Genomic DNA, 16,060 nt, shown 5'->3' with positions numbered 1-16,060 from the left:
ACGTCACTGAATTGGGACTTCCCTGGTGGCGCAGTGGTTGGGACTCCACGCTCCCGATGCAGGGGGCCCAGGTTCGATCCCTGGTTGGGGAACTAGATCCCACATGCATGCCGAAACTGAGAGTTCACATGCCACAACTAAGGAGCCTGTGAGCCACAACTAAGGAGCCTGCTGGCCGCAACTAAGGAGCACACGTGCCACAACAAAAGGAGCCGGCAAGCCACAACTAAGGAGCCTGCCTGCCGCAACTAAGACCCGGTGCAACCAAATAAATAAATTAAATAAAAAATAAATAAAATAAATATTAAGAAAAAATAAAGTCACTGAATTGTTGGGACTTCCCTGGTGCTCCAGTGGGTAAGACTCTGTGCTCCCAATGCAGGGGGGATCTAGATCCTGCATGCATGACACAACTAAGACCCAGCAAAGCCAAAATAAATAAATTAATAATAATAAATAATAATAAATATTTTTTTTTAAAAAAGAGTTACTTTCTATTAAAAAAAAGTCACTGAATTTTTCACTTTTTCTTCTTTTTAATTGGCTGAGATGCATGCCGGATCTTAAGTTCCATGTCCCCTGCAATGGAAGCGCAGATTCCTAACCACTGGACCACCAGGGAATTCCCTGAACTGTTCACTTTTAAATGGTTAATGTTAACTTTATGTTGTATGAACTTCACCTCAATTAAAAACTATATTAAACACACACACACGCACACCCTGAACAGCTTTCCCCTCCACTCCTCTGGGGCGGGGAATCCTCAGCCAGTCCTGGGACCCTGTGTGGGAATTGTCACCTGGCATCTCCTCCAGGGAGGGGAAGCCTCTTCAGTGCTGAAAACCATGTGGTCCTTCCTTCCTACAAGTGCAAGAAGGGGAATTCATATTTCTTCACTGAGGCTCTACTATGTGCAGGCCCTGTGCTGGACACTGGAAACTGTTTCCATCAACCCTCTTTTTTTTTTTTTTCTTCTATTTGGCTGCATCGGGTCCTAGTTGTGGCACGTGGGATCTTCGTTGCAGCATGCGGGATCCTTCACTGCGGCGTGCGGGCTTCTCTCTAGTTGTGGCGTGAGGGCTCAGTAGTTGCAGCACGCGGGCTTAGTTGCCCCGTGGCATGTGGGATCTTAGTTCCCCGACCAGGGATCCAACCCGCGTCCCCTGCATTGGAAGGTGGATTCTTAACTACTGGACCACCAGGGAAGTACTCCTTCAACCCTCTTGACCCTCTCTTGCTTCATCCACTTAATTTTTCTTATCACCAACTGACATTACATTATATATACATGTTTTCTCCCACTAGGACGTAAGTTTCACAGGTGCCAGTAGTTTGTCTGTCTTGTTTATTACCATATCCCTCTCACCTGGCACATAGTAGGTGCTCAGTAAATACTGATCAGGTGAAGGAACCTAGCAAGATAGGCATTAGCATCTCCAGTTTACAGGTGGGGAAATGCAGGCTCAGTGATTTGTCAAAATCCCATGACTAGTAAGTAGCAGAGACTGAATTTGAACTCAACGCCATCTGGGGGCACAGCCCATGTGGCAGGGAGCGTTCCTTCATCAGCTTCCTGTGCGTGGCTGGGATGAGTTAGAACTCTGAAAATTAAAGGCGTCAAGGTGATGACTCATCTCTTAGGCAAAGAAGCGGGGGAATGGTGACCCGGAGCTGAGTCACTGTTTCTGCTTCCCTTTGTGCTGACTTGCTCAAACCTCCAGTTCTTGGCCGCCCTGAGCTCTTTGCGGGGATGAGGCCAGGGGCTCAACATAGCCTGGGCCTCCATTCTCATCTTGCCTCTGCCCTCTTGGCTGGGACCGTCTGACCCAGATGAAACCACAGATGTGGGCCCAGGCCAGCAGTCCCTATACAGTTATGGCAAGCTCTGAATGCTGGCAGTGATGAAATCTTGAAGACATTCCTGCTATGAGGTTTTCTTGGATGGATGGCACCAGCTGTAACCCCTTCCATACGTGACTTATTTAAAACACTTATTTAATCTAACTGTTAAAAAAGAAAAGAAGCCTTAACATCAGAAAGAGATGGGTTTGAAGCCCAGATCTGTCATTTATTAGCTGTGTGACCTAGGGCTCACTACTTGACCACTCTGTTCTTCAATTTTCTCATCTGGAAAATGAGGTAATAATAATATCTGCTTCCAAGGGTTGGCAGGAGGATGGAACAGGACTTTTTTGAGTGGGGGTGATTTGTACAGCCTAAAGAAGGAGGAAAAGGTGCTGAAGACTGAACCCCACGGTAGGGATAGGAGTGGGGTGGGGTTGGAGGTGATCAGGGTTCTGGGTGTGGGCCCCAGGATGACCAGTTAGTCAAAGGTTGAGACTGGCCAAGTGGCTTAATTCCTGGCAACTTCCCCTTCTCCAATTATACAAGAGTGGGGGATGGATCATGCTAAGCCCTGCCCTGTGCCACACAGAATTAGAATACGAGCTCACACAGAATGAGAACATCCCACAAAAGGAAGAATGTTAATCAAGCTCATGGTTGGGGATTTCAGGGTGAGGGATATTAAAACTATTACCCTGGTAATCCTTGAATGTATTTTCGTTCTGAAAGATTCTAACACTCCAGATCTATATAGAGCAAACTATGAAGTCCCTCTTCATCCGTTTCCACTATCAACAGTTTGGAACACACTCTTGCTGTCTTTTTTCTTTGCATTTATGTAGATAACGTGCACAGGGCTAATAGCTAACACTAACTGGGCACTTACCACATATCGGGCACTGCCCCAAGCAATCTACATAGCTTAATGTATTTAATCTTCACAACAGCCACATGAGGCAAATTCTTTTATCATGTCTCTTTTACAGAGGGGGAAACTCAGACCCAGAGAGGTGAAGTAACTTCCCCAAAGTCACACAGCTTCGGAGAGGAGGAGTTGGGATTCAAACTCAGGCAGCCTGGCCCCAGGGTCTATACATGTAACCATGGCATTCTGTTGTCTCTCATATATTTTCTTTTTTCCAGAAACGGGGTCATACCTTGTGCATCTTCTGCATCTTGTTTTTTACACTTGATATATTTTAGAGAACATCCCATGTCAGTTCGCATAGGACTGCTCCTCTCACTTTTTTTTTTTTTTTTTTTTTTTTTAAATTTTTTTTATTTATTTATTTTATTTATGGCTGTGTTGGGTCTTCGTTTCTGTGCGAGGGCTTTCTCTAGTTGTGGCAAGCGGGGGCCACTCTTCATTGCGGTGCGCGGGCCTCTCACTATCACGGCCTCTCTTGTTGTGGAGCACAGGCTCCAGACACGCAGGCTCAGTAGTTGTGGCTCACGGGCCCAGTTGCTCCGCGGCATGTGGGATCTTCCCAGACCAGGGCTCGAACCCGTGTCCCCTGCATTGGCAGGCAGATTCTCAACCACTGCGCCACCAGGGAAGCCCTGCTCCTCTCACTTTAATGGTGGCACAGAACTGCATGGTATTCCACAGACAAAGATGCTATAATATATTTGTTGATTCCTTGTTGATGGACTGTTAGGGTGTTTCCACTCTCTCATTTTTACAAACAACCCTTTCACCGTCATCACTTGAACATGTATCTTTGGATCTTTGGGAACTCATAGCTATTTCTAGAGATTTCTAGAAGTGAGGATTTAAATCTTCAGAAAATATTGTTAGATTGCCTTCCCAAAAGGAAGCCCCAGTTTACACCCCATCATCAGTGTATAAGTCCCTGATCCCCACACTCTTGCCAACACTGGATGGATATAGCTTTCATTTATTTTGTCACTGGATGGGCGAGATGGGAAAGTCATGTCTCGCTGGATGATTTCCTTTGCATTTCCCAGATTACCAGTGAGCTCAGCATCTTTTCTTGCTTTTTGTTTTTTGATTGAAGTATAGTTGATTTACAATGTTGTGTTAATTTCTGCTGTACAGCAAAGTGACTCAGTTATACACATATATACATTCATATATATACATATATATATATATATGTATATATATATGTATATATATATTCTTTTCCATTATGGTTTATCCCAGGAGATTGGATATAGTTCCCTGCACTATACAGTAGGACCTTGTTGTTTTCAGCATCTTTTCAAATGTGTATAATGACCATTTCTGTATTACCTTCTGTGAATGCCCTGACAGAGTTAATAGAGCTGTGGATATTTAACGTTTCTTTCTCTGTGTACCCCAACTCCACCCTGTAGTGGCCGTTTATGGCTATCCACATCCTCTCCTCTTTCCTGTGATAACAGTCCCTGTGTCCCCCTTTTCACCAATCTCCTGTGTGGTCAAATTCACAGCCTTTGACCCAAAGGGAGCCAACAGGTCCATCCCCAGGTCATGGTGATTGGTTCAGGGCAGAGCTCATGACCCAAGAAGGGCCAACCAGAGAAAACAAGGCTCCAACCTTGACTTCTTTTCCAGCTCTTGGACAGAGAAACTCTGTCTTCCTCTGCATTTGGATCAGTGACATGAGGAATCCAAAGTTGCCAGGGAACCCCAAGAGAAGCAGGAAAATGAAGAAACCACAGAGAAGGCAAAGTGAAGGAAGGCAGAGATTCTGAGTCTGGATGGTATTATTATCTGAGCCCCTGGATCCAGCTTCATCCAAAGTCAAACCATGCCTGAACTTCCCCATTATGTAAGGGAATGGATTTCTTTGTTTTAATTATTATTATTTTTTAAAACAGCTTAGGTTGAGATTGTTGGGTTTTTTGGTTTTGGTGTTTTTCATTTTCACCTTGCAGTGAGTACTAATTGATCCCCATGTCCAGAAGAAAGAAAACACAGATTTGTATTGAAATGGAGCAGGACCCTATGGTCCTTCCCCCCGGCCCCATGTCTTCAACCTGCCTTTTGTCTGTGGAAAAACTTTAGCCAAAGAATAAGTTTAATCAGAGATGTAAGAAAACGCAGAAACAAAGGAAAACAGTACAACAAGACTAAATAATAATAGTTTAGCCATTAAGCACAGTCAAGGACCTTTAGTTCCTTCTCAAGAGCTATAGACAATATTCCGAGCCATATCCTGTGATCTATCTTACAGATACTGAAACCCCCACCAGGTGGAGAAGTTAACCAAATGATGACCAGCCATGACATAATCTGCCACAATTCTGAGAACTGGCCTCAAGAAATGGAAACAGGGATAGCCTCATCCACCAGAGGGCAGACAGCAGAAGCAAGAAGAACTACAATTCTGCAGCTTGTGGAAGGAAGACCACATTCACAGAAAGATAGACAAAATGAAAAGGCAGAGGACTTTGTACCAGATGAAAGAACAAGATAAAACCCCAGAAAAACAACTAAATGAAGTGGAGATAAGCAACCTTCCAGAAAAAGAATTCAGAATAATGATAGTGAAGATGATCCAGGACCTCAGAAAAATAATGGAGGCAAAGATCGAGAAGATGCAAGAAATGTTTAACAAAGACCTAGAAGAATTAAAGAATAAACAAACAGAGATGAACAATACAATAACTGAAATGAAAAATACACTAGAAGGAATCAATAGCAGAATAACTGAGGCAGAAGAACGGATAAGTGACCTGGAAGACAGAATGGTGGAATTTACTGCTGCGGAACAGACTAAAGAAAAAAGAATGAAAAGAAATGAAGACAGCCTAAGAGACCTCTGGGACAACATTGAACACAACAACATTCACATTATAGGGGTCCCAGAAGGAGGAGAGGGAGAGAAAGGACCCGAGAAAATATTTGAAGAGCTTATAGTCAAAAACTTCCCTAACATGGGAAAGGAAATAGCCACCCAAGTCCAGGAAGCGCAGAGAGTCCCAGGCAGGATAAACCCAAGGAGAAACACGCCGGGACACATAGTAATCAAAGTGGCAAAAATTAAAGACAAAGAAAAATTATTGAAAGCAACAAGGGAAAAACGACAGGTAACATACAAGGGAACTCCCATAAGGTTAGCAGCTGATTTCTCAGCAGAAACTCTACAAGCCAGAAGGGAGTGGCATGATATATTTAAAGTGATGAAAGAGAAGAACCTTCAACCAAGATTACTCTACCTGGCAAGGATCTCATTCAGATTCAATGGAGAAATCAAAAGCTTTACAGACAAGCAAAAGCTAAGAGAATTCAGCACCATGAAACCAGCTCTACAACAAATGCTAAAGGAACTTCTCTAAGTGGGAAACACAAAAGAAGAAAAGGACCTACAAAAACAAACCCATAACAATTAAGAAAATGGTTATAGGAACATATATATTGATAATTACCTTAAACATGAATGGATTAAATGCTCCAACCAAAAGACACAGGCTCCCTGATTGGATACAAAAACAAGACCCATATATATGCTGTCTACAAGAAACCCACTTCAGACCTAGGGATACATACAGACTGAAAGTGAGGGGTTGGAAAAAGATATTCCATGCAAATGGAAAGCAAAAGAAAGCTGGAGTAGCAATACTCATATCAGATAAAATAGAATTTAAAATAAAGAATGTTACAAGAGACAAGGAACTACATAATGATCAAGGGATCAATCCAAGAAGATATAACAAGTATAAATATATATGCACCCAACATAGGAGCACCTCAATACATAAGGCAACTGCTAACAGCTATAAAAGAGAAAATCGACAGTAACACAATAATAGTGGGGGACTTTAACACCTCACCTACACCAATGGACAGATCATCCAGACAGAAAATTAATAAGGAAACACAAGCTTCAAATGACACAATAGACCAGATAGATTTAATTGATATTTTTAGGACATTCCATCCAAAAACAGCAGATTACACTCCCTTCTCAAGTGCACATGGGACATTCTCCAGGATAGATCACATCTTGGGTCACAAATCAAGCCTCGGTAAATTTAAGAAAATTGAAATCATATCAAGCGTGTTTTCCGACCACAATGCTATGAGATAAGAAATCAATTACAGGGAAAAAAACGTAAAAAACACAAGCACATGGAGGCTACACAATACGTTACTAAATAACCAAGAGATCACTGAAGAAATCAAAGAGGAAATTAAAAAATACCTAGACACATATTACAATGAAAACACGACGATCCAAAACCTATGGGGTGCAGCAAAAGCAGTTCTAAGACGGAAGTTTATAGCAATACAAGCCTACCTCAAAAAACAAGAAAAATCTCAAATAAACAATCTAACCTTACACCTAAAGCAATTAGAGAAAGAAGAACAAAAAAAAAAAAAACCAACGTTAGCAGAAGGAAAGAAATCATAAAGATCAGATCAGAAATAAATGAAAAAGAAATGAAGGAAACAATAGCAAAGATCAATAAAACTAAAAACTTGTTCTTTGAGAAGATAAACAAAATTGATAAACCATTAGCCAGACTTATCAAGAAAAAAAGGGAGAAGACTCAAATCAACAGAATTAGAAATGAAAAAGGAGAAATAACAACTGACACTGCAGAAATACAAACGACCATGAGCGATTACTACAAGCAACTATATGCCAATAAAGTGGACAACCCGGAAGAAATGGACAAATGCTTAGAAAAGCACAACCTTCTGAGACTGAACCAGGAAGAAATAGAAAATATGAACAGACTAATCACAAGTAATGAAATTGAAACTGTGATTAAAAATCTTCCAACAAAGGTCCAGGACCAGATGGCTTCACAGGTGAATTCTATCAAACATTTAGAGAAGAGCTAATACCCATCCTTCTCAAACTCTTCCAAAAAATTGCAGGGGAAGGAACACTCCCAAACTCATTCTATGAGGTCACCATCACCCTGATACCAAAACCAAAGATACTACAAAAAAAAAGAAAATTACAGATCAATATCACTGATGAATATAGATGCAAAAATCCTCAACAAAATACTAGCAAACAGAATCCAACAACACATTAAAAGGATCATACACCACAATCAAGTGGGATCTATCCCAGGGATGCAAGGATTCTTCAATATATGCAAATCAATCCATGTGATACACCATATTAACAAATTGAAGAATAAAAACCATATGATCATCTCAATAGATGCAGAAAAAGGTTTTGACAAAATCCAACACCGATTTATGATAAAAACTCTCCAAAAAGTGGGCATAGAGGGAACCTACTTCAACATAATAAAGGCCATATATGACAAACCCACAGCAAACATCATTCTCAATGGTGAAAAACTGAAAGCATTTCCTCTAAGATCAGGCACAAGACAAGGATGTCCACTCTCGCCACTATTATTCAACATAGTTTTGGAAGTCCTAGCCATGGCAGAGAAGAAAAAGAAATACAAATTGGAAAAGAAGAAGTAAAACTGTCACTGTTTACAGATGACGTGATACTATACATAGAGAATCCTAAAGATGCCACCAGAAAACTGTTAGATCTAATCAATGAATTTGGTAAAGTTGCAGGATACAAAATTAATGCACAGATATCTCTTGCATTCCTATACACTAGCAACGAAAGATCAGAAACAGTAATTGAGGAAACAATCCCATTCATCACTGCAACAAAAAGAATAAAATATCTAGGAATAAACCTACCTAAGGAGGTAAAAGACCTGTACTCAGAAAACTATAAGACATTGATGAAAGAAATCAAAGAGGACACAAACAGACGGAGAGATATACCATGTTCTTGGATTGGAAGAATCAATATTGTGAAAATGACTATACTACCCAAAGCAATCTACAGATTCAATGCAATCCCTATCAAATTACCAGTGGCATTTTTTACAGAACTAGAACAAAAAAATCTTAAAATTTGTATGGAGACACAAAAGACCCTGAATAGCCAAAGCAGTCTTTTTTTTTTTTTTCAAAGCAGTCTTGAGGGAGAAAAACGGAGCTGGAGGAGTCAACTCCCTGACTTCAGACTATACTACAAAGCTACAGTAATCAAGACAATATGGTACTGGCACAAAAACAGAAACATAGATCAATGGAACAGGATAGAAAGCCCAGAGATAAACCCATGCACCTATGGTCAACTAATCTATGACAAGGGAGGCAAGGATATACAATGGAGAAAAGACAGTCTCTTCAATAAGTGGTGCTGGGAAAACCAGACAGCTACATGTAAAAGAATGAAGTTAGAACACTCCCTAACACCATACACAAAAATAAACTCAAAATGGATTAGAGACCTAAATGTAAGACAGGACACTATAAAACTCTTAGAGGAAAACATAGGAAAAACACTCTTTGACATAAATCACAGCAAGATTTTTTTTTGATCCACCTCCTAGAGTAATGGAAATAAAAACAAAAATAAACAAATGGGACCTAATGAAACTTAAAAGCTTTTCCAAAGCAAAGGAAACTACAAACAAAACGAAAAGACAACCCTCAGAATGGGAGAAAATATTTGCAAACGAATCAATGTACAAAGGACTAATCTCCAAAATATATAAACAGCTCATGCAGCTCAATATTAAAAAAACAAACAACCCAATCCAAAAATGGGCAGAAGACCTAAATAGACATTTCTCCAGAGAAGACATACACATGGCCAAGAAGCACATGAAAAGCTGCTGAACATCACTAATTATTAGAGAAATGCAAATCAAAACTACAGTGAGGTATCACCTCACACCAGTTAGAATGGGCATCATCAGAAAATCTACAAACAACAAATGCTGGAGGGAGTGTGGAGAAAAGGGAGCCCTCCTGCACTGTTGGTGGGAATGTAAATTGGTAGAGCCACTATGGAGAACAGTATGGAGGTTCCTTAAAAAACTAAAAATAGAACTACCATATGACCCAGCAATCCCACTCCTGGGCATATACCCAGAGAAAACCATAATTCAAAAAGACACATGCGGGACTTCCCTGGTGGCGCAGTAGTTAAGAATCCGCCTGCCAATACAGGGGACACGGGTTCGAGCCCTGGTCCAGGAAGATCCCACATGCTGTGGAGCAACTAAGCCTGTGCGCCACAACTACTGAGCCTGCGCTCTGGAGCCCGCGAGCCACAACGACTGAGCCCACATGCCACAACTACTGAAGCCCGCACGCCTAGAGTCCATGCTCCGCAACAAGAGAAGCCACCGCAATGAGAAGCCCACACACTGCAATGAAGAGTAGTCCCCACTCGCTGCAACTAGAGAAAGCCCGTGCACAGCAACAAAGACCCTACGCAGCCAAAAATAAAATAAATAAAATAAATAATAATAATAAAACTTAATTAAAAAAAAAAAAGACACATGCACCCCAATGTTCATTGCAACACTATTTACAATAGCCAGGTCATGGAAGCAACCTAAATGCCCATGACAGACGAATGGATAAAGAAGATGTGGTACATATATACAATGGAATATTACTCAGCCATAAAAAGGAACGAATTTGGGTCATTTGTAGAGACGTGGATGGATCTAGAGACTGTCATACAGAGTGAAGTAAGTCAGAAAGAGAAAAACAAATATCGTGTATTAACGCATATATGTGGAACCTAGAAAAATGTTACAGATGAACCTGTTTGCAGGGCAGAAATAGAGAAACAGATGTAGAGAACAAACCTATGGATGCCAAGGGGGGAATGTGGGGGGGGGGGGGTGGGTGGGATGAACTGGGAGATTGGGATTGACATATACACTAATATGTATAAAATAGATAACTAAAAAGAACCTGCTGTATAAAAAATAAATAAAATAAAATTCAAAAATTCAGAAAAAAAGAAATGGAAACAAATCAACCCTGGAACTGAAGATTAACTGTACTTATAACAATCAAGATGACACTGGTCAGACCACCGATGACCAATTTCAAGATGACTGTCAGAGCTGACTGTGCTGTTTCTCCATGTAGCCCCCTCCCTTCACCTATGAAAGCTCTTACCCCCAGAGTGTCACAGGAGGGGGATGGGGGAGGAGTTGGCCTTTGGACAGGCGTCCACTGCCCCCACCCCCAGTTGCCAGCATCCAAAATAAAGCAAACTTTCCTTTCCACCAACCTTGCCTTTTTATTGGCTTTTGGGCGACGAGCAGCCTGACCCCACTTTTGGTTACAATATTCAGCCAAACTTGGCTCTCAACCCTGAAGGCCCATAGATGTGCTTCTAGACCTGCTCAGGTGTTAAGTATGATTTTTTTTTTTTAATGCTAAAGCAGACGGGCTTGAGCCGTCGCCCCGCCCTCTCCCCCTCTCTCTTTCTGGTGGTGGATTCTGGAGAAGATGCGCAGAAATGGCGTCTCGCAAGGGGAAAGAAAAGAAGGAAGAACAGGTCATCAGCCTCGGCCCTCAGGTGGCTGAGGGAGAAAATGTATTTGGTGTGTGCCACATTTTTGCATCCTTCGATGACACTTTTGTCCATGTCACCGACCTTTCTGGCAAGGAAACTATCTGCCGTGTAACTGGTGGGATGAAGGTGAAGGCTGACTGAGATGAGTCATCTCCATATGCTGCCATGTTGGCTGCCCAGGATGTAGCCCAGAGATGCAAGGAGCTGGGCATCACCGCCCTCCACATCAAACTCCGGGCCACAGGAGGAAATAGGACCAAGACTCCTGGACCGGGGGCCCAGTCAGCCCTCAGAGCCCTCGCCCGCTCAGGAACGAAGATTGGGCAGATTGAAGATGTCACCCCCATCCCCTCCGACAGCACCCGCAGAAAGGGGGGTCGCCGTGGTTGCTCTCTGTGAGAAGGACTCCTCAAATTATTGTTTTCTGTTAATAAATTGCCTTGATGTAAGCTCAAAAAAAGAAAATGCTAAAGCAAACGGAAGGCATAAGTCCCACTGTTTTGGAAGGAAGCAAGGTAGGCACAGAAAAGACAATGCCTGGCCCTCAGATCCTTGGAGACTTTATTTTAAAAGAAGAAGAAGGAGGAGAAGGAGGAGGAGGAGCAGCCTTTGTGATCTGAGCAAACGGCATGGGCGGCAGGAAGGAACAGACGGTCTCATTACTTTTTGTTTGACTCAGGTTTTCTTGCATGGGGGGGGTGCGCGCTGGCAGGGGTGATAAGTGGGCTGGTGGCTCTCCTTTGTGGAAGGAACCACAGCTGTCACCGAGAGAGGCTTTTACGCACTCTGTGAACAATTGCCTTTGAATTCTAATTTTTATTTTCTAAATAAAAATAACTGCTCTTGAGATTAGTCAGAGGTCCCCAGACTGGGAGAGAGGAGGCTGCTAGCCACTGGTAACGCTGGAGTTTCACCAGATAGCGAGAGCGGGGAAGGGTGGAGGGTGAATGAAAAGAGGTTGGGACTCCCAATGTCAAACCCTGACTCTCCCACTTATCAGCTGCTCTGGTTGCTATGACTGCAACACAAAGTACCCCCCAAACTTAGTGCCATAAAACAATCATTTATTTGCTTACAGATGCCGTGGATCAGGAATTCGGGCAGAGCACATCAGTCAGGATGGCTTGTCTCTGCTCATCCTTATCTGGGGCCTCAGCTGGAAGATCCAAAGGTCAGAAGCTGGATCATCTGAAGGCTCCCTCCCTTACACATGGGGAGGTTCATGCTGCTTGTAGGCTGGGCCTCTCCAAGTGGTTGGCTTGGGCTTCCTCACAGCATGGCCGCTGGGTTCCAGGACCAAGCATCCTCAAAGAGAGAGGCAGCTGGAAGTTGTATCGCCATTCACGACCTAGTTTTGGGAGTTACCTAGAGTCACTTCCCCCATATCCTATTCACTGAGGCAGTCACAAAGTCCTGCCCAAATTCAGATAGAGGAGAAATAGATTCTGCTTCTTGATGGGGAACAACACCATTCTGGAAAGGCACATGGGACTAGAAATATTTCTGTGACCCCTTTTGGCAATTACAATCGGCCTCACTAACTGCATGAGATTACCAGGCAAGTTGCTTCACCTCTCTGGGCTTCAGTTTCCTCATCAGTAAAATGGGGATAATAATAGTATCTACAGTGTAGACACATGAAATAATGTCTATAAAGTACTCAGAACAGTGCCTGCTGCATGGCAAGTGGTCAGTGAGAATGAGAAGGTATTGCTAAGAACGGTTATGACTGAACGTCGAGGCAACTTCGTATGTCTGAAATGGGGTGTTATGGGTTGAACTGTGTCCCCTCCAAAAGATATATGTTCAAGTGTTGACCCGTGATACCTGTGAATGTGACTTTATTTGGAAATTAGATTTTTGCAGATGTAATTAAGATGTAGATTAAGATGAGGTCATACTGGATTAGGGTGGGCCCTAAATCCAATCATGGGGATTCTTATTAAAAAAAAAAAAAAAGGCAGGACTCCCCTGGTGGCGCAGTGGTTAAGAATCCACCTGCCAATGCAGGGGACACGGTACAGTCCCTTGTCCAGGAAGATCCCACATGCCACGGAGCAACTAAGCCCGTGTGCCACAACTACTGAGCCTGCGCTCTAGAGCCCGCGAGCCACAACTACTGAGCCCGCACCCCGCAACTACAGAAGCCTGCGTGCCTAGAGCCCATGCTCCACAACAAGAGAAACCACCACAATAAGAAGCCCGCGCACCGCAACGAAGAGTAGCCCCCGCTCTCCGCAACGAGAGAAAGCCCGTGCGTAGCAACGAAGACCCAACGCAGCCATAAATAAATGAATTAATTAATTAATTAAAAAGAAAAAGGTACAGACACACCCAGGGAGAAGGCCATGTGACAACAGGCAGGAATTCGACTGAAGTATCTGCAAGCCGAAGGACTCCAAGGATCGCTGGCCACCCCCAGAAGCCAGGAAGTGGTAAAGAAGGATCCTTCCCAAGAGCCTTCAGAGGGAGTATGGCCCTGTGGATGCCTTGATTTCAGACTTCAGTCCTCCAGAATCATGAGAGAATAAATTTCTATTGTTTTAAGCCACTCAGTACGTGTTACCTTATTATGGCAGCCCGAGGAAATTGATACATGGGAAGGAAGCCAGGAGGACGTCAGTTCTAATCCCAGAGCTGCCTCTGATTAGCAAGTGTTGTTGGCTTCTTCCCTTCCACTCTCTGAGTCTGTTTCATCACCTGTAAAATGAGGGGGCTGGATTTGCTGGTTTCTAACCTCTTTTCTCTCTGGTGATGCTTTGATACATACACATAACAAAACTTCAAAATCCATTGTCTTCTGAATGTTCTGGGACTCTGATGCTGATATAAACATATGATACTTAATTATGAAACTGATCTTTTTGCCTTTGGACCCTGAAGGTGGTTCCCAAACCTTCTTTGTGCAGTTTCTCCCAACTAACAGTGCTTTCTTTTTCTTTTTTCTTTAAAAAAATTTTTTTAGAGTAGAGTTGATTTACAATGTTGTGTTAGTTTCTGGTGTACAGCAAATTGACTCAGTTATATATATACATATATCCATTCTTTTTCAGATTCTTTTCTCATATAGGTTGTTACAGAATATTGAGTAGAGTTCCCTGTGCTATACAGTAGGTCCTTGTTGGTTATCTATCTTCTATATAGTAGTGTGTTTATGTTTATCCCAAGCTCCTGATTTATCCCTCCCCCATATGTTTTCCCTTTGGTAACCATAAGTTTGTTTTCAATATCTGTAAGTCTGAAAACTATGGAATGTTTCATGAATTTGCGAGTTATCCTTGCTCAGGGGCCATGCTTATCTTCTCCATATCATTCTAATTTTAGTGTATGTGCTGCTGAAGTGAGCACCTAACTGTATTTTCTGGTTAAACATTATTTTCAAATTAATTTGACAAAGATAAAGTAGGGGTTATTGTTAAAACAAACAAAAATACCAAAGAGAATAAGTTAAAAAAAAGCAATCCCCTTGCAGTGACCAATCCCACCGTAATGTGATAAGACCATTAACTGTTTGGTATATATTCTTCTTCTATACACGTTTGATAATTTGTACACAATATATGCTCTACAAAAATGAATGCATGTACAGGGTGTGTTTTCCAACAGTGAGTTCATGTGGTACGAACCCTTTTACTACGTGCCATATTCAGTTAACGTAGCTGGGAGATGAGGTGAGGGCTGATGCCAGGACCACTATCATGGGCAACTCCAGAGGGCATCTTCGTAGAGGACAGTGTGAATGGGTTGGAGAGGAAGCATCACAAGGAATGCCCAGGCCGTGAAGCTTCAGCACTGTGGACAGGGGCACAGCTCTCCCCTCCACCCCTGGTAGTAAGCGTTTAGGTTTATGGTAGATGCAAAGATGACTAAGACATAGACATTGCCCTCAGGGTATTCACAGTCCTATGGGAGAGTCAGTTTTGCGGTTGAATAATAACTTAATACTGACATATCAAGAAAAAATAGAAATAACAATTATCATTAACATTTACTGAGGACTTCCCTGGTGGTGCAGTGGTTAAGAATCTGCCTGCCAGTGCAGGGGACACGGGTTTGATCCCTGGCCCGGGAAGATCCTGCGTGCCACGGAGCAACTAAGCCTGTGCACCACAACTACTGAGCCTGAGCTCTAGAGCCCTCTAGCCACAACTAATAAGCCTGCGTGCCCGTACTCCACAACAAGAGAAGCCACCGCAATGAGAAGCCCGCGCACTGCAACAAAGAGTAGACCCCGCTCGCTGCAACTAGAGGAAGCCCGCACGCAGCAGTGAAGACCCCAAACAGCCAAAAATAAATAAAAATTAAAAAAAAAAATTAACTGAGCGCCCCGTGCTAAGCACTTTGCTTGCGTTATCTCAGTAAATCCTCATCACCACACTATGATGGAGATAATCTTATGATCCTGTTTTACAGATGAAGATGCTGAAGCTCAGAAAGATGAACTGACAGGAGTGAATGGTCATGACCTTACAAATGCACAGGGGAAGCCTCTAGAAATGGTGTTTGGGTGGCAAAAGCCTGTGGCTGGGTATGACTTTCAGCTAACTGGCCTTGGGGTGTAAAGCACATGCTCAGAGAGGGTGTGCCTTGCTGTTGGGCTGTTTATTTATTCATGCCACAATAAGGAGGTGCTGCTAAAACTCACTCACCTACTTACTGCACACGGGAACAGTAAACGTGTGTCTCCTGGCCGGCCGGACGTGGCTGTAATGTTCCAGAGGGCCACGGCCACGTCTTGTATTGCCTTTGTGTCTGTGGCAGTGTCTAGAGCAGGATCGGCTCTTGTTCAGAGGTGCCCCTAGGGCTTGCTGCTTTACTTCCCAGACAGGACCTCTGCTGTCTTCCTTCCGCCCCCTGCTGTCTGCTTTCCATACTAC

General features: G+C 42.9%; 1 non-coding gene and 1 pseudogene across 1 annotated transcript; one reads left to right on the top strand and one right to left on the bottom strand.

Moving 5' to 3' along the window:
• Positions 1-11,114: 11,114 nt before the first annotated feature.
• On the top strand, positions 11,115-11,582 carry LOC132349045 (small ribosomal subunit protein uS11-like; annotated as a pseudogene).
• A 2,842-nt stretch (positions 11,583-14,424) lies between these two features.
• LOC132350085 (U6 spliceosomal RNA) lies at positions 14,425-14,531 on the bottom strand. Its single transcript, XR_009497837.1, has one exon. It is a non-coding gene; the product is annotated as a U6 spliceosomal RNA (small nuclear RNA).
• Positions 14,532-16,060: the final 1,529 nt, after the last annotated feature.

This window comes from Balaenoptera ricei, chromosome 15 (assembly GCF_028023285.1).
Source record: "Balaenoptera ricei isolate mBalRic1 chromosome 15, mBalRic1.hap2, whole genome shotgun sequence".
Classification (NCBI taxonomy): Eukaryota; Metazoa; Chordata; class Mammalia; order Artiodactyla; family Balaenopteridae; genus Balaenoptera; species Balaenoptera ricei.
This window is presented reverse-complemented; position numbering and strand designations above follow the sequence as displayed.